Genomic DNA, 21,007 nt, shown 5'->3' on the forward strand with positions numbered 1-21,007 from the left:
AGATATAAGAAAGAGATACAAAACAACAAACAAGCAAGGACGTACTTGGTGGCTCTAGCCTAAGCCCTAAACACGATAACCTATTATGAAGGAGGATAACTAAGTGACAACCTACTAACAGAATTAAACACAAATATCACATAAAGGTCGACCCATAGGATCATATCACTAAATCTCTGCACAAAAAGATAGATAACTAAGAACAAGGGCAGTAATTATATTCAAACAAGAGACCACCCTTTATACCACTGCAAGTTCACAAATATTAAGATAATACCTTCCAAAACCCTTAGTGCCCAGGAAATTCACTTACAAATAGGTAAACTCACATGGTATCCCATACTACCGATATGTACAAATAACTATACTGGTGATAGGCAATGCATATATGAATAAGAGTAATGCAGTAAAACCAGTAGTACCATCTGTACAAAGTGCCTCATACCAAGATATATATACCTAATTTCAGTCCCGACCAGGAAGTACAACCCATACGCCTCTAGAGGATTACCATGGGGGGCTCGGGAATGCCTTTATATAATTTCTTAGTCTTGATACAAGTCTTATATCAATCTATATATCCGATCATCAAGATCCTCTCCATCATTTAATTAAAGATAATATCATGACCCAATATAAGGCCTTGTCATAACACGGCGATTGAAACCCCAAAGGACTCCAATCAAGACTATTGTACATATCATAAGCATACATAAGGTAAATTAAAAGCAGAAACATCATAAGAGAGTCTAAACCATAAATAGTAAATAAAGACTGTCATATGACAACATAGACTTGAAAATTTGTCCAACTAGATGCCTCTACTCATGAATATGGGAGGGGACTAAGACATGTCCGTAGCTCACCCTCAATATAAAACATAATAAAAAGTCTTTGAAACAATAACCAACTTGATAACTAGTCCCCGATAAATGAGGAATAACCACCCACTGCCGGATATAAAAGCTTAACTAGCCACATCAACCCTAACATTATGAGACAATATACGCAAAAAGTATGTATTAATACGTTAGAATGTAATAAGTACATAGGCAATGCAATGCATAGAAAACCATGTTTGTACAAATGACCATTTTAAATAGCATGATAGGAGAAGTAGAAAAAATCATAATTAGTCTTTAAGAAGGATCAATGCAAATAAACCATAAGAATATCATATAAAGTAAAAGGTAGGATTAGTCATTTAGAACAAGAAAAGGACCATACATATGTGGGATAGGAATAATAACCGACAACAAGACCATGCGAGCTATACCATGGAATCCCAATATTACCCCTACATCGGAGGAAATGGGGAGACAACTTGCTAAGGTAGACTCCTACATGCCTAAGTGGATTCACTAAGCGGTTATGTGAACCAGATACTCATTCCTAGTTCTTAGACTCCGGTTCTCACCTTCAAGACTTGATATTTTGGATACTCACCTCTTAGAGATTTGGGTATTCATCTTTAATCCCTTTGTTTCTATGGTGGCATGTAGTATAGACATGAGGTTGCTGCTAGAGATTTTGGTAGGGCCTCCACCTCAAGTCCACTCGGTGCTAAGTCAAATCCCACGAAATATATATATATAGTATATACATCATAATTACATATTTCATAGTCATGATAATAGATTTTAAATCATAGAGTAGATCATTTTCATAAAATAAGTGCAATGCGGGCTTTGTCCTTCCACATTACAAATCATACATACATAGATAGAATTCATACTTGGAAATTCATTTTCATAGCTTATACTTGAAATTAGTGTAAGACATGAATGCATGATCAATTGACTTAAAAATCATGAAATTAACTTGAAATCATGCATGATTATAAACTTTATTTTAGCCCATACATAATTCATATAGATAATATCATTATGAAGTATAATTGAACATACTCATATTTTACGTCACGAACCCTAAAAATCAAAATAGGAGAATTCATGGAAAACTCTTCAATTCAATGCAATAACTGTCAATTTATATCAAAATAGACTCATAATCATACTTTGAATCATAATTCATGCAATTGGAATAGAGATAATAAAACTCATAAAATACCATACATTAATTTGATAGAAAAGTTGAGAAAATTGATTGGTCTTCATGGATGAAAGGATTCATGAATCAATACCCGCATACCATAAGTGAGAACACCAAATAATTTAGAAGAACTTGAGAGTTTTGATGTAGAGCTTGAGTGAATGCTTGAACTCTTCAATGGAGTCCTTGAGAGTCTTTTGTAGAGAGAGAAATATTTTAGTAGGTGAATTATAGAAGAATGAATAGAATTAGAGGTTTAGGTTAATTTATAAAGTTGAATTAGGTCTTAAAAACGTCTAGGTTCATTAGCTAACAATTAGGGAAAAGTATAAAGTGCCCTTGTTAAAAACTAAATTCAGCCAGATATCATCGCCATATCCGCGACACGGAGGCAATCAAGTCCGCGATGCGGAATTGTCAGGCACCTTATTGCTTTGCGCAGTACCATGAGAAATCTATCATTCGATCTACACATCCTAAAAATCCACCGAAACTATTTTCCTGCAGGTTTTGACCCCTTGATCGATATTACAAACTCGGATTTTCCAAAAAGATTAAGGATAATGCACTACATGAGCGGCCTAATCCCAAGATATTCTTAAAGCACTTATGAGCATTTTGAGGAATATTACAATACCTCATCCCTGGTAACATTCGTCCTCAAATGAGATCCAACTAATATAGAAAGTACATGGAATAAGGACTTAGAAACTCAACATGGACATGAGGATACTTTGAAAATAAATTCATAGAAATATAAACTTCATACTTACCATAAGACATAGTCCTTAAGAAAAATTATTTTCATAAATTATGTATGCATATGAATGACATATGGAACTGAAATGTAGGAGTTTATCGATTTGATCATGATTAACTTAGTACCTTTAGGCTTGAGTTAAAGAAAAGAGATACGTATAATGCTTTATCATGTCTGAATCCGCTTCCCACGTAGCACTCTGTACTTGTTTATTCCTTCATAACACTTTGACGGATGCAACGTATGTATTTCTTAACCTCTTCACTTATTGGTCTAAAATCTAAATCAGGGCATCCTCATAAGTCAAATTCTCTTTAATACTTACATTCTCCATTAGCACAATAGAATTTGGATCACCCACAAATTTTCTCAACATTGACACATGAAATACAGGATGAACCAAAGCTAGCTCAAGTGGAAAGTATAACTCATATTCCATTTTTTCAATATACCTTAGGATCCTACACCTCTATAGGAAAAAGTATCCCAAGAGTACTACTCCTCGCTGCCATATTTTATCAAACCTTGAGACCTAATCAAGGAGCACCTAATGTACTGCACACTCACCCGCATGCCATCCACATTCAAGCTTAGTTCTATAATCATTCTAATACACTCACTTGGAGTCATCATCAATTAAGAATTTTCATGTCTATATTAGCCTCTCTACATCTACATTTGCATTAACTCCTACAAATAGAAACACCAATATACTCTTACCTATATATTGTTCATAACAGGATCCATCTAACTCTTCCTCCATGTCTATAACCTTAAATAGGATAAACATGACACAGTTTATCAAAACACGGAATGGCTACTCTCTCTCTCTATCTATCATGACCCCAAACTAGAGCCTTAAGACAAGAACTGAAGCTGCCCTTAAATACTGAATCATGACCCTTCCATTATAGAATAGACTCATTTGGGAATTGAAACTTGACTCAATTAGTTCTACAATCTATAGAAGCATAAGATATATGCAAGCTAATCCATACCAATCATTAGCATTTCAAAAGGGAATTCACACTTACTAGATGAAGCACCACACTAAGTTTGGGGACCCATAGAGGGGTAGGGCTGAGATCACCAATAACTATCCTTATCATTCTTAGAAACCCATGGACAATACCTCAACTTATGATCCTTCGCACCACAACCAAAACATACACCCGAATCGACTAAACAATCTCCTGGATGGTACCTTTTACACCTTTGGTATACGAGAAAAGCTTGACCACTATAATTGTCACCTTGATATCTAGGGTTAGACACCTTATACTTGTGATACTTGGTCATTGAAGTGTTATCAAAATATGATCCATTCTCAATTTGGGGCTTCATAGTGATCCTAGGAACCTTCTTAAGCTTTCCACTTCAATTTGCTCGGCATGAGTCATGAGTTTAGAGGTATCCATTTCCTTTATTAACATAGCCATCTTACATTTTTTAACAACTAAATTTAAAACCCCTTATATAAACTTACTCATTCGGGCATAAGTATCGGACAACAAAGTCGGAGCATACTTGGACAACTTCATAAAGTTGAGGGCATACTCCCTCACACTCATACTCCCTTGATTTAGGTTGATAAATTCTATCACCTTCACCTCCATCAACTCTAAGGGAAAGAAATGATCAAGAAATGCCCCTTAAAACTTTCCCAATCCATAGGACCCTCATTCACTCTTTTAGACTTCCATTTGTTGTACCACACTTGAGAGACACCCTTAAGTATGTAAGCCGCCAACTCCACTTTTTCTTTTGAAGTCACTCCTATAATACTTACTATCTTGTAGACCTCATCAATAAACTCTTGAGGATCCTCATCATCTTTTGAGCCATGAAACTACAGAGGATTCATTCGTGCAAAGTCCTTACTCTTGAGGCCGGAGTAGGAACATTATGAGGAGTCACAATACCTTGGTTGGACACCACTCAGGCTAGCATAGTAATAGCAGTTCGAAACTCCACATTAGTGACTAGGTCCGGTATAGGACCATTGTCTTGGGGAGATAGGGGAGCTTGGTCTTCATAAACATTATCTTCCCTTGGAAATGATGGTCTTCTTGGAGCCATCTTTCTGAAAATTGAAAAGAAGGACCGTTAGGGAAAAAAAGTCTTACGGTGAACTCTATAGCACGACATAGATCATGGAAGAAGTGAAAATTCCTAAAATGCCTCATAGCCTCCTACTCATAAGTGTGGCATGCTTCACACCCATTAATAAGACTCTACTTGACCTAGCATGTTGGACACCCTAGGACACTTGAAAAAAATCCTTGTGCTTTGATACCAAGTTTGTCATGACCCAACCTAGGTCCTAGTAGTAACACAACGAATGAAACCCCGAAGGGATCCAACCAAGCCTCTTGTACATATCATAAGCATACATAAGGTAAAGCAAAAGAAAAAACATAATAAGAGAGTCTAAACCATGAATAATATATAAAGAATATCACATGACAATATAGACTCAAAACATTAGTCCAACTAGATGCCTCTATTCATGAATATGGGCGGGGGCTAAGACATGTTCCTAGCTCACCCTCAATATGAAACATAACAAAAGTTTTTAAAAAAATAACCAACTCGATGACTAGTCCCCAATAAATGAGGACTCACCACACACCGCTGGATAGAAAAGCTTAACTAGCCACATGGACGAATATGATCTTCAACCTCAACTCCTTCATTATGAGTCAATGTAGGCAAAAAGTATGCATTATTATGTTGAAATGTAGTTAATACAATGCATACAAAACCATGTTTGTAAAATGACTATTTTAAATAGCATGATAGGAGAAGTAGTAAAAATTATTAGTCTTTAAGAAGGATCAATGCAATTAAATCATAAGAGTATCATATAAAGTAAAAGGTAGGATTAGTCATTTAGTACATGAAAAAGGACCATACATATGTTGGATAAGAATCATTACCAATAATAAGACCATGCGAGCTATACCATGGAATCCTCATATTACCCCTACATCGGAGGAAAGGATGAGACTACTTGCCAAGTTAGACTCCTACATGCCTAAGTGGATCCACTAAGCAGTTATGTGAATCGGGTACTCACACCTAGTTCTTAGACTCAGGTATTCATCTTCAACCCTTGATATTTTGGGTACTCACCTCTTAGAGATTTGGGTATTCGCCTTTAATCCCTTTGGTCCTATGGGGTACATAGTTCAAGAGAAATGAGGTTGCTACTAGGGATTTTGATAGGCCCCCTACCTCAAGTCCACTCGATGCTAAGTCAAATCCCACAGAATATATATATAACATAAAAATCATAATTACATATATCATAATCATGATCATAGATTTGAAATCATAGAGCAACTCATTTTCATAACATAAGCACAATTAGGGCATTGTCCTTCCACTCTACAAATCATACATATATAGACAAAATTCATACTTGGAAATTCATTATCATAGCTTATACTTGAAATTAGGGTAAGACATGAAAGCATGATCAATTGACTTGAAAATCATATAATTAACTTGAAAACATGCATGATCATAAACTTTCTTTCAGCCAATACATAATTTATGTAGATAATATCATTAAGAAATTTAATTGAAAATACTCATATTTTACATCATGAACCCTAGAAATCAAAATAGGAGAATTTATGAAAAAGTCTTCAATTTAATATAATAACCATCAATTTATATCATAATAGACTTATGATCATACTTTGAATCATAATTCATGCAATTGGAATAGAGATAATAAAACTCATAAAACACCATACTTTAATTTGATAAAAAACTTGAGAAAATTGATTGGGCTTCATGGATGAAAGGATCCATGAATTAATACCCACATACCATAAGTGAGAATACCAAATAATTTGGAAGAACTTGAAAGTTTTGATGGAGAGCTTGAGCGAATTTACTTGAACTCTTCAATGGAGTCCTTGAGAGTTTTGTAGAGAGAGAAATATTTTAGTAGGTGAATTATAGAAGAATGAATAGAATTAGAGGTTTAGGTTAATTTATAGAGTTGAATTAGGTCCTAAAAAAGTCTAGGTTCATTAGCTAACAATTAGGGAAAAGTCTAAAGTGCCATAGTTAAAAACTAAATTCGGCCAGAAACCATTGCTAGGTCCGCAATGCGGAGGCAAGAAAGTCCGCGATGTGGACTTATCATGCACCTTACTATTTTGCGCAGTCCCTTGAGAAATCTATCTTTCAATATACGAGTCTAAAAATTAACCGAAACTATTTTTCTGCAGGTTTTGACCCCCTGATCTATATTCTAAACTCAGATTTTTAAAAAATATTAAGGATAATGCACTACATGAGTGGCCTAATCCCAAGGAATTCTTAAGGCTCTTGTGTGAGTTTTGAGGAATATTACAGATATATAGCCAAATAAGTATAAAAAGGATCGAAATCTCTACGACCAGGCTAGTATCATAAAATGAGCGCATCCTCAAATACTCGAATTAATATAATAAAAAGAGTTCATCCTCGATTCCTTGAATCAATATCAAAAAATGAACGCATCCTTGATGCCTCAATTCCACTAAAAATAGTAGTAATAAAGGTTGTACGACCCCCATTCGAAAATTATTATAAAATAGTTATGGTTACAACCCAGCTTTTTCAAATCAATGCCAAGAATCAATGCATGTACCAAGGTCGACTACATCTGTGAGAAAACAATGATCTAATGAAATGTATGACATCACCAGCACCTAAAAAACTCACACAATCACATACGATAATGACTCCACAAGCACCTTACCTTCTAGAGCATGCAAATAGGGCTTACAAATACAACCGACCTATAATCAAGTCCTAAATCTCAAATCTACTCCTCTAACTCAATCACACAACCCAAAATGAAACTCAACCATATCTGGGTAATAAGGAGGAGGACATGAGGAAACAGGTGCTCAACTAGACAATTAATAACTCCAGATACACCTGGGAAATATCACCTCAAGATTTATAACCACAATAGCCCCACCTAATGACGACAAGAATGCATAGGGGATTCTAGCTCTAAATCTAGAAATGGGATCCAATAACAACTCACAAGCCTAATCGGGTGGGAATCTCTACACCAAGGTTTCAAGGTAGGTACTATAATAGTGAAGGACAATAAGTCTCATAAATTCCTTCTAACAATGGCTACATCAACTAAGTTTCATCCCAAATTCAATCCTAAGGTGTAACTCTGCCAATCATCATAAACGCTGAAAAAACCACCTAAAATGGGCTTACTAAGTCCAAACTAAGGCATAATGATTAATATTACCATGTAGACTGGGTCTCATAAAGACAACATAGCCCAAGGCAAATATTGGTGCAAAAAAACTAGAAACTGGAATTTAGTCTAACCCATCACATACAATCTAAACTACTAGCTATTTATATTAAACAATACCTTATAAAGCTCAATCCAAACAAATGAAACCATAGCCTTCTTCGAAGTCTAACACGCATGCTCCAAGTCCGCTTCCCAATAGATTTTAACTCCAAAAACAACTCCAAATGCCTCCACATTATCAAAATATTGATCATCTCATCAATACGTAAGTTTTGACACTAAAATCACATTTTTGGACCCACAATGTGGAATCCCAAAAATGATTTCATGAAAATACTCTAAACCTATTATTGAGCTTATACCTCAAAATGGGGCACAAATCAACTCTCAAAATGGGAGCAAAAAACCCAATAATTAATTTTATCATTAAAGGCCTAACTAAGCTTGGGAAGTCCTTTTGGGGCAAAATTTCCACAAATAGTCCCTCTAAACGCTCCCCCAAATAGGACAACATATACCTATGATCAATACCAACCAACCAGACTTGGAATCCCCAAAAATGGAGCTCCCTAGCTCCCATAGTCGATGAAACAAATAAGAGGTTGAGGCTGGTTAGCGTCACTGCTGTTAACTAAAAGACCATTGAATGTTTCTCCGCAAATGCAGAGAAAGAGGTCCGCGAATGTGGAGTCTAAGGCCTCAAAGCTGCGTGAATGAGTAGGTACTACCGCGAATGTGGAGGCCAATACGCTAGGCCTTTGCGATCACAACCTCATGCCCGCAAACATAAAGACTAAGACCCTGGCTTCTGCGAATACGGCCTAGTGGCGGCAATGCGGAGACCAAAATAGGTCTACACCAGCTGATGCACATTAGCTGGTTTTGGAAATTTTTCCAACTCCAGTTTGGTGTTTGAAATTCGTTTAAAATCCTATACACATAAACAGACTATGCTACCCAATCAAATTCTATGTTCTAAATTCAACGGCGCAGTCAAAATTTCCATCCGAGATCATCTTGTCAAAAATAAGGTCCTACACCCAAGCATAATTTTTGCCATTTCCACTAGGAGGCTCGAAATAAGATCGGAGGCATCGGGACTCAAATGAAAGATCATTCTAGACTAAACTATACATTCTGAAGCTAACCGCACTGATGAAATTTCAATACGAGCTTGTTTTCCAAGAATGTTGACCAAAGTCAACTTATGCAAAATTTCGAAGGCTAAAGTGTAAAATGACCTCAAACTTGCACTGATTGCCTCGATAATCGTGCTGACAAAGTTACTAGCCTAATTTGGCCATTTCAAAGTTGATGGAATTTTCATAATATAGTTTTGAGGTTGTTTTCCTAGGGTTTTGATCAAAGTCAATTATTCAAACTTTAAGAGCTCCAAAATTGAAAAACTAGCATAAAACACAAATAAACGATCAGGCGACCGAGTTGTCAGTGCCAACAAGTCAAAAATGACATGGTATCGCTACAGAAATGTATTATCCCTCAAAATGCTCACAAGTGCCTTAAGAATGCCTTGGGAATAGACAACTCACGCAATATATTATTCTTAATCTTTTTGAAAAATCCAAGTTTGGAATATTGATTCGGGGATTAAAACATGCGGGAATATAGTCTCGGTGGATTTTTAGGACCCGTATATCGAAAGATAGATATTTTAAAGAAACTGTGCAAAACAGTAAAGTGCGCGGCAAGTCCGCATCGCGGACTTGCTCGCCTCCGCATCGTGACCTGGCGATGGTTTCTGGCCGAATTTAGTTTTTAGTAAGGACACTTTATACTTTTCTCTAATTGTTAGCTAATGAACCTAGATGTTTTTAGTGCTAATTCAGCTCTATAAATTAACTTAAACCTCTAATTTTATTAATTCTTCTATAATTCACCTATTCAAATATTTCTGTCTCTACAAAAGACTCTCAACGACTCCTTTGAAGACTTCAAGTAAATTCACTCAAGCTCTCCATAAAAAATCTCTAGTTCTTCCAAATTATTTAGTTTCCTTACTTAAGGTATGTGGTTATTGATTAATGGATTCTTTCATCCATGAAGGCCAATCAATTTATCAACGTTTTCTATCAAATTAAAGTATAGTATTTTATGAGTTTTATGATCTCTATTCTAATTTCATGAATTATAATTCAAATTATGATTATGAGTCTATTTTGATATAAATTAATGGTTATTGCATTGAATTGAAGAGTTTTCCATGAATTCTCCTATATTGATCTTTAGGGTTCATGATGTAAATTATGAGTATTTTCAATTATATTTCTAAAGGATATTATATTTATGAATTATGTATGGGCTTAAACAAAGTTTATGATCATGCATGTTTTCAAGTCAATTATATGATTTTGAAGTCAAATGGTTATGTAATTGAGTTGTACTCAAAGTTCAAGGTATGCATTTCATGGAAGTTATGAAGTAAGGTGACTTAGTGCCCTTGTGGTGACCTAGAGCCCAACTATATGAGTTATGTAAATATGATTGTAATGATAAAAGAAAAATTCTCAAATTACAAGTATGTTATGAAAATGAGCTACTCTATGATTTCAAACCTATGATCATGACTTTGATAAATGTCATTTATGATTTCTATGCTATATATATATTCCATGGCATTTGACTTAGCAACGAGTGGACTGGAGGTGGGGCCCTACCAAAAGACCTAGTAGAAACCTCATATCTCTTAAAATACGTTCCACCGTAAGTTTCCTTCATAGCCTAGCTATTTGATCTACATATAGCATATGTATGACCCGCCTAGCAGGGTAGAGTCTATCTTGGTAAGTAGATTCCCCTTTTTCTTCATTGTATGGGGAGACAATGGCATTCCATGTTATAGATCCCATGTTCTTATTGTCGGTTATGGTTCCTATCCCACACATGTATGATCTCTTATGTATGCCATGATTTTTAAATTATGCTTTTTAAATGCTTTGGTCATTATGATTTTCTCATGACAATACTTATCTCACTCTATCACGTGTTTACTTGATCATTGCATTCCACGATTTACATTGCATGTCATTACCTTATACTTAGTATATTCTAATGTACTAATAAACACTTTTTGCCTACATTGTCTCATAATGTAGGGGTTGAGGTTAAAGATCATATTCATCTACATGGCTAGTGAAGCTTTCCTATCAGCGGTGTGTGTGGTGAGTCCTCATTTATCAAGGACTAATCATCGAGTTGGTTATTGTTTTCAAAGACTTTTGTTATGTTTTATATTGAGGGTGAGCTAGGGAAATGTCTTATCTCCCACCCATACTTATTAGTAGAGGCATCTAGTTGGACAAGTATTTCGAGTCTCTATTGTCATGTGACATGCTTAAATTTCTATTCATGGTTTAGACTCTCTTAAATGTTTCTGCTTTTACTTTACCTTATGTATAGTTATGATATCTACAAGAGTCTTGGTGTGAGCACTTCTGTGTTTTGATCGCCGTGTTATGACTAGGTCCTAGTTTAGGTCATGACAAAATTAGTATCAAAGCATAAGGTTTTCAAATGTCCTAGAAAGTCTAATATGCCACATCAAGTAGAGTCTTATTCATGGTTGTGAAGTACTACACATCTATGTATAGGAGGCTATGAGACATTTTAGGAATTCTTACTTGTTTCATGATCTATGTCGTGCTATAGAGTTTACTATAATACTTCTTTTCCCTAACGATATTTCTTTAAAGTTTTAAGAAAAATAGCTCTAAGAATGTCACGACCCAACACCGTAAGTCGTGACTAAGGTCCGACCTGGACCCTCGTATACATATCTATCAGCTATGGTCAAGTCAAACTATAGACATACAATGCATATAAATTAATTATAGTCGAACCAGACTACAAACAACACAATGCCATGCATCAGAGCCCTATTGGGCGGTAATATTTTTATAAACCTATAGCCTCTTTCATTTGTATCACTTCATGAAAGGACACGCAAGCCGATAAGACTTCCATAACATAATAACATATATCATACATCACATAGACCCAGCTGAATCAAATTGACATACAAAACCCACATATACATGTCTGTAGACCTCTAAAAATATTAATGACAACATATGGAGGGACAGGGCCCCCGCTGTACCCCTGAATAGAAAAAACAATTTTATACATCAATGGTCAGTATCAAAAACTAGGCTCCGATACAATGGAGCCTCCTCCAGTTGAGCTGAACGGAATCCTAAGCTGACAGACTCCTAAAACCTATACCTGTACCTGCAGGCATGAATGCAGCCCCCTGTAGAAAGGAGGTCAGTACGACATATGTACTGAGTATGTAAAACATAACATAATACAACTGGAGGTATATCCAAAATAGAGAAGTAGGGGAACAAATTATCAAATAAAAAACCTGTACTTGTACTTTGTGAATTACAAAAGCATGCATGCTCATATCATACAATATTGCCAGCCCTTTTAGGGGTCCGGTGAATCATTTCTGTAAAACCATCATGGCCCCAGTGCCATCACCACCTTATTACAACACATCATCATATATATACATATGTATCCGGCCCCTCTAGTGAGGGGTGGTGGACAATGCAGTGAATTGCACGAATCTGATAATTGGACCAAAACTCGGTGATGAAGTGTTACAGTATACATGAATACAGTAGTGAGTAACTATATGCAATTAAAATCATATCTAAGACTCGACAGAATAAGAAAGTTAAGCTTTTGCCTGAGGACCCGAGTAGTGGTGTAGTCATCTCAAGTTTCCTCTAAATGCTATTATGGGCTATCTCAATTGTAATCACAGGGACCCTAGACATGTATTAACATAGGTCCAAATCATTTATAGAATCAAAAACACTTAGTATCGTATAGTCTTTAAGACTTGGGGCCTGTACATTTGGTACCTCTTTAACATATAGAAGTTTCCAGGCAAATAGTTCAACTATTATAGGAGTTTGATATTTAGAAGTAAATAAGAGATGCTAAGAATGGAGTTACCCTGGATCTCATATCATATTTCACTTACAACTACGACATGCCAGAAAAGAAAAAGAATAAGCTCTATATTGTCTATACTTTCCTTCATATGATCATCGTATATATTTTGTACCCAGCCCATCCTGGGGATCGGTGAACAACTATGGCATCAGATCTCATTTTCATACCAAGTACCTATCAAAAGAAGGAAGAAATAGTTTTCTACACACTACTTTCTAACATGTAGAAGCCTTAATAGGCAATACTCAATTATTGTTGGAGTTCCAATACTAAGCAGTGGACAGGGATTATGAGGCGTACTTGGAGTTCTGGGAATGGAATTATCCCCTCATTTCACATACAATTTACTTGAGTCTAAGAGATGTCCAAAAGGAATGAAAAAAAGCTTTACATACTTACTCCAAAACATGCCAAGGAGAAGCTTCACATACCTGTTACGGGTTACTTCTTATCCCGTTCGTCTCGTCGTCCTTTATACCTAAGTAACATAAAATCAAAATGATTAGTAAAAAACCTTGTATTTCCAGCATCTTAGGATACACATAAGTATTCATATAACTCAACCCTTTGCTCGCTTTCTCGTCTAGTTCCTTAAATAGTTAAAGAGTTAACAAAAATCGGGCAGCACCTCCTCTATAACTTCAACATCCCCGAGATTCCAACTCAGCCACAGTGTCAAAAACCATATCAACAACAACAACCAGCAGTACATATACAATTAATTCACCTCAATATTACAAATTACAACTCCAAATGACTATGGTACCAAAATAGGGGTTTTGGTTTCCGTTTTGTAAAACCTTTAATTGTACAAAGCGGGGGTCGTGTGGATACAACCAAAAGATCCCCCACCTCTTTTAGGACACATTTATACCCTGCATCACACACCATACAACCAGAATCATCCTCCACACACACAACGCCTCATTTCGACTACAATTTAACTACGACGACTTCAATTTCGATTGTTTCTACCGTCGAGAATTTCCATGACTTTTTTATACTAAGTCAGTATAAAAGGTATATAATAAACTGCATAAAAACCCCATAAAGTCCAAATTTAAAGGAGAAGCCTTACCTTACTCGAAATTGGCTAAAACTAGCCAAAATTGCGCCTCAGAATTTCTTTATTCGCGCTGTAACTGTGTGGATTGTTTGTTGTTCATTTTGGCTGCACCAAACCATGATTTTATACTTCTAAAACCTCCATATCATCGTGTTATATGCTGGATAATTAATTTACAGAGAGAAATTGGAACATACCTTATTATTTCTCCTAATGGGCCACCGTGTCCATGCTAGCAAGCTGGGGCTGCCATGTGGTAGTGGGTCCCACCTCCACCAAGCAGGTGATTCACCTTCTTGCTTGAGGTTCTTCCATTTGTCACTCCCTCATTGGCTTCCACATGTCCTTTTTTTTCTTCCTTGTGGGTTTGTAATCTCGTCTTATTTTAAGAGCCTATGTAATCTGTGCTACGCAAGCTTGGTATGTACTCAAATAGCTCAAGTGTGTAAGACTTCTAAATTAGTAGCTTACATAGGTAAATCGAGTCCTACAACTTATTTATTGGCCTCCAACTCTTTCCGGTTTTTCCTGACTTAATTTCCAATCTTCTCTACTACAGGGTACCATATTCTCCCCTCCTTAGAGTCGTTTGATAGTATGGTAGATTATCCGACTCACTTAATAACTTCTAAGAAGATTAAGTGACATTCCGAGCTCAAGAATGTGGGGTGTAACATCCTTCCCCCATTTAGAACATTTGTCCCCAAATGTTACACAAAACTTCCCTCAAGGCTTTATACAGATTGTAGGGAGAGTCCTTTCCATTGTGATGACACATACTTTCATCCAAGTAGTTAGGATACGCATTTCAGGAGTTGGGGTTACCTGTAGACATCGAGAATAGGTACGAATACTTGTGTTCCATGTCCTTTTAGCTTCTCAGGTCATTTCTTCACAATTCCTATTTTGCCATAACACCTTGGCAGAAGCTACGTCCTTAGTCCACAATCTTCTGATCTATCGATCTAGGATGGCGATGGGTTGCTCCTCGCAGGGTAACTCTTCCATTTCATGGCCATCCTTTATGGGACATATACTGGGTGGATCACCAGTACATTGAGAAGTATCCGTATTAGACATACTAGGCATATAGTTTCACAATCAGGCGGTAAGTTTAACTTACAGGCAACTTTGTCCATCATACAAGCAACTTGATAATCTGTATATCATTTTTGCCGACTTTGGGCTGTTAGTCAATAGGTTGCTTAATCATGTCTGGCTTACCAGCTTAGTCTTTCTAACATCGACTCAACCCATAGGGGACTTATATGTCCTGCCCTACCAGTCTTGTACGGGGTCACCTAGATACTAGAATGGTAGCCATTCTTGTAGGCGATCTCAATAAGTGGTAGACGATCATCCCAGTTACTCTTGAAGCCAACTACGCAGGCTCGCAACATATCTTTTGTCATTTGGATAGTGCGCTCAGTCTGTCTAGCAGCTCAAGGGAAAAATATGGTACTAAGACCTATCTGTGTTCCCGATCTCTTCTTAGGCTAATCTTCAGACATTAATTATAATTGAAGTCCTTCTATCTGAGATATTAGCTGGGGAAACCTTACAGAACCTTACTACCTCTATGTCCTATAACTCCACCTAATTTCAACTGCATAGGTGGTCTTGATTGAAAGCAAATGGGCTGATTCGTTAGCCTACTCGTAATAACTGTATAGCCCCCTAATCTTGAAGAGTATAGAATAGGTGTGTAATGACGTTGATAATTTGGGAATCTTTAGCCTTGTATAGTCCTTCTCGGCTGAGTAAGTAGCCTTTGATCGAAGAAGAAGGGGCTAATATCGTAATCCATAGGTAACATTTCCTCCTGAGTCATCTGGCGCTGGAGTGTGAAGTGAGTCTTATAGCCTAGGTCATATTATGGAATCTTCGACCTCACAAAATACTTCCTGCCTTCCGTAAATGACATTAACTCGTACCATGTTGAGGAACTGTGGCGTTCAAGTGCGCCATTAGTTTGTAATTAGCTAATCCTGCTGGTTTCCCTTAGCCTTTTTTACAATTCCCTTAATGTAAGTTATAGTATCCTAGGTACATAATCCCATGTCATTTCTCCGCCATTAGTTCAGATTCTTCTACCTTGCGTGATCATACCAGTACTAATACACTAAATTCCATTAGAATTTCAAAGTTAAACATGCTTGGGCGAGAGTAATACTGTGATGGGTGACCTCCCTGGGAAGTCTTCGCATCATTTTTCATTGTAATCCTTGAGATAATGTGCGGGGCACTCAACTTAGCCTAAGATTTACCTTAGCATCATCTCGCTCATCCTACCTTGTCTCACTTCTTTCCTTTACCCTATTCACTCTGTCTTCTTCTCATTTTCTACCACAAGAGGCTTTCTATTCTTTTATCCTTGGTCATATATCTATCGTAACATCATTTGCGACCAACTCTATAGCAAATATTTTGGCTTTTATCTAGCATGTTGTCATTATCTTTTGTAGTGTCCCTTGTGTTATTCAATATCCTTTCATTGCTATATTCCTTTTCTTTTATACGCACCCATCTTCTAGTGTTATACCATTTAGGGTCTCGTCAAAACTTCTTAATATTGTCTTACAGACCATTCTGACTTCTATCCAATTACTAGTGGCTTCCACATCTTTCTATCTTGGTTCAGCAAGGGATCTTATTGAAGTTTAACCATCCATCTCAAGCATGTTGTCATATCAATTGCCTCCATCTTACCCTTGCAGTTTTCTCAATTGCTTCCCCCCTTTAGAGGGTACTTATACCTTCATCCGCTTATACCTTGCTCTATGTCTCTATGCCAAGTTTCAAATTCGTCTAGTCTCCTTCCTCAGTGTACTTGGTATTGTATAATGTCCTCATCTATCTGTATTTTTTTGCCAACCTGATTATCCATGTACAAAACCTTGGCTAAATTATGAAGCATCGAGAACCCTTTTCATACATAGTGCGACACCTCATCTATTAATCTGTACTTAAGTAATGGTCCTATTAATTTATACTTGAGTAATGGGACCTATGGAACAACTCATCCGAGGCCACATTCTACTTATCTTTATAAAAAGATAATATACACTTGTAGTTGTTCCAAATTTTCTTTTAACTAGGCAATATTTGTATTCCGGCATTCATTGTCCCAGGTTCTCTTGGAGTAGTGGCTTTCCCAACCTATATCCTTTGTTTCTTGAGATGAATGGAAGCTGTGCCATTTATTCCTTAAGTTTGTCATCTTTGTCTCTTAAGAGTTCCATTATTTTCAGGGCGACGTTGTGTACGCGCATTACTCCCTTATACCTTATAGCCTAACCCTTACTGTGTACCCAACATAGGCTTTTAACTTAGTTAACATATACCAAGTACGCCTTACTAGTGGTCCTACTTTATCCCTGTATAATTGTATCACATCGTTCAATTCATACTTACATATCCCCCTTTTAGTTTGTACTCATATTCAGTTCCTAACATCTCTTTGAGGTGCTTCTGTTCGAAGCTCTTTCCCCAATTAGTCAGTGGAGGACTATAAACTGTTATCGTAAACTATTTTCCAACCATTGTTGGAAGAAACTAGAATCTCTTAAATATCACAATACTTCTTTTATTACTTGACCTACCTGGTCTCCTTCTGAGTTTATCCTCGAGTTATGAACAACTTATCTAATTTACAATTAGGAGTTGGGGGCTTGGTACTTTCAAAATGATTGAAGCTCAATTACTGGACATCTTACCCTTCAACCTGAGTTTTTTTTTTCTACAGCACAATTACGGTTGGAGATACTGTGGTCTGAACTGTATTGCTCAGACAGATTTTTGTTTCTCCGAAATAAACTTCCCCAAGTAAAAAGGGTATCCCTTATTGACGACATGAAGAGTACCTCTTACACCTTTAATTTGGCATAATATGGGTACTCAGTATCAATTTTCAAGATATGTTATAAAGCTATGTTTTATTCCCTTTTTCTTGTTTTGGAAAAATTTCGGCAGAGTTTCCTCTACACTTCTTACTATCCCACAACCTGCACACAGAAAATACCAACAATGTCTCACAGGGCCAATATATATATATATATTATATATATATATATATATATATATATATTATATCACAGTCATACAGGGCTTTCAATATCATCTCATATCGTAGCCACACAGGGCTTTCAACGTCAACAATAATATAAAAATACTAGACTTACCTCGTATGTCCAACTTCAAACTACATCTGTTGCACTTCTTGTCTACTTTCCTTTCAGGTTTCAACTTTACATTTCAATAGTACTTCAATACCTTACCCAACGAATATCTTATGTGCCTTTACTTTACTAACTTGCGTGCTTCGTAATTTCCCATGTCGTCAATTACTTCCTTCGGTTGATGTCGTCCTTCTTTTAAGATCCAAGATTAATATAAGGAATTTTCTTATGACTCGGATCTATAGCACGATCTCAGATGTAAAAGAAAGGTAACATCCTAAATTTCCTATAGCCTCCTCTTTATAGATGTGGCGCACAACACATCAATAATCAAGACTCTACTAGACACGGTCTGCAGACACTCCAAGGATGAGCTGCTCTAATACCACTTCTGTTATGACCCAACCCCGTATACTGCGACTGGGGATCGACCTGGACCCCCGTATACATATCTATCAGTTGTGGTCAAGTCGAACTATAGACATGCAATGCATATAAATCAAGTGTAGTCGAACCAGACTACAAACAACACAACTCCATGCATCAGAGCCCTATTGGACAGTAACATTTTTATAATCCTGTAGCCTCTTTCATTTGTATCACTTCATGAAAGGGCACGCAAACCGACAAGGCTTCCATAACATTATAACATATATTATATATCACGTAGACCCAGCTGAATCAAATTGACATACAGAACCCACATATACATATCTGTAGACCTTTAAATATATTAATAACAACATATGGTGGGACAGGGCCCCCGTCGTACCCCTGAATAGACAAAAAAAATTATACATCAATGGTCAGTATCAAAAGCTAGGCTCCGATACAATAGAGCCTCCTCCAGCTGATTTAAGAGGAATCCTAAGCTGATGGACTCCCAAAACCTGTACCTGTACCTGCGGGTATGAAATGCAGCTTCCTGAAGAAAGAGGGTCAATACGACATATGTATTGAGTATGTAAAACGTAAAATAATACAACTGGAGGTATATCCGAAATAGAGAAGCAGGGGAACAAATTATCAAATCAGAAACCTGTACCTGTATTCTGTGAATTACATAAGCATGCATGCTCATATTAGAAAATATAGCCGGCCCTTTTAGGGGTTCGGTGAATCATATCTGTAAAACCATCATGGCCCCAGTGCCATCACCACCTTATTACAACACATCATCATATATATATACATATATATCCGGCCCTCTAGTGAGGGGTGGTGGACAATGCAGTGAATTGCATGAATCTGATAACTGGACTGAAACTCGGTGAAGAAGTATTACAGTATATACAAATAGAGTAGTGAGTAACTATATGCAATTTAAATTATATCTAAGACTCGACAGAATAAGAAAATTAAGCTTTTTCCTGAGGACCCGAGTAGTGGTGTAGTCATCTCGAGTTTCCTCTAAATGCTATTATGGGTTGTCTTATTGTAATCACAGGGACCCTAGACATGTATTAACATAGGTCTAAATCGTTTATAGAATCAAAAACAGTTAGTATCATATAGTCTTTAAGACTTGGGGCCTGTACGTTTGGTACCTCTTTAACATATAGAAGTTTCCAGGGAAATAGTTCAACTATTATAGGAGTTCAATATTTAGAAGTAAATAAGAGATGCTAAGAATGGAGTTACCCTAGAGCTCATATCATATTTCACTTACAACTACGACATGCCAGAAAAGAAAGAGAATAAGCTCTATTTAGTCTATACTTCCCTTCATATGGTCATCGTGTATATTTCATACCCGGCCCATCCCGGGGATCAGTGAAAAAATATGGCATCATGATCTCATTTTCATACCAAGTACCTATCAAAATAAGGAAGAGATAGTTTTCCACACACTACTTTCTAACATGTAGAAGCCTTAATAGGCAATACTCAATTCTTGCCAGAGTTCTAATACTAAGCAGTGGACAGGGATTATGAGGCGTACTTGGAGTTATGGGAATGGAATTATCCCCTTATTTCACATACAATTTACTTGAGGCTAAGATATGTCCAAAAGGAATGAAAAATAGCTTTACATACTTACTCCAAAACATGCCAAGGGGAAGCTTCACACACCTATTACGGGTTACTTCTTATCCTGTTCGTCTCATTGTCCTTTAAACCTAAGTAACATAAAATCAATATGAGTATTAAAAACCCTTGGTTTTCCATCACCTTAGGCTACACATAAGTATTCATAGAACTCAACCCTTTGCTCGCTTTCTCGACTAGTTCTTTAACTAGTTAAAGAGTTAATGAAAATTGGGCAGCACCTCCTCTATAACTTCAACATTCTCGAGATTCCAACTCAGCCACAGTGTCAAAAACCATATCAACAACAAAAACCAGCAGTACATATATAATTAATTCACCTCAATATTACAAAATACAACTCCAAACGACTCGCTCAAACTATGGTACCAAAATAGGGTTTTTGGTTTCCATTTTGTAAAACCTTTAATCGTACAAAGAGGTGGTCATGTGGCTTCAAAAAGAATCCCCCCCAACTATTTTAGGACACATTTATACCCTACATCACACACCACACAACCAGCAGCATCCTCCACACATACAACGCCTCATTTCGACTACAACTTAACTACGACGACTTTAATTTCGATTGTTTCTACCGTCGAGCATTTAGACGACTTTTTTTATACTCCAATCAGTATAAAAGGTAT

At 36.6% G+C, this 21,007-nt stretch overlaps 1 pseudogene; it reads left to right on the plus strand.

Annotated features, from left to right (window-relative positions):
- The first annotated feature begins 16,246 nt into the window (after positions 1 to 16,246).
- Positions 16,247 to 16,366, plus strand: LOC129871776 (5S ribosomal RNA; annotated as a pseudogene).
- The last annotated feature ends 4,641 nt before the right edge of the window (positions 16,367 to 21,007 follow it).

This window comes from Solanum dulcamara, chromosome 10, assembly GCF_947179165.1.
Source record: "Solanum dulcamara chromosome 10, daSolDulc1.2, whole genome shotgun sequence".
NCBI lineage: Eukaryota > Viridiplantae > Streptophyta > Magnoliopsida > Solanales > Solanaceae > Solanum > Solanum dulcamara.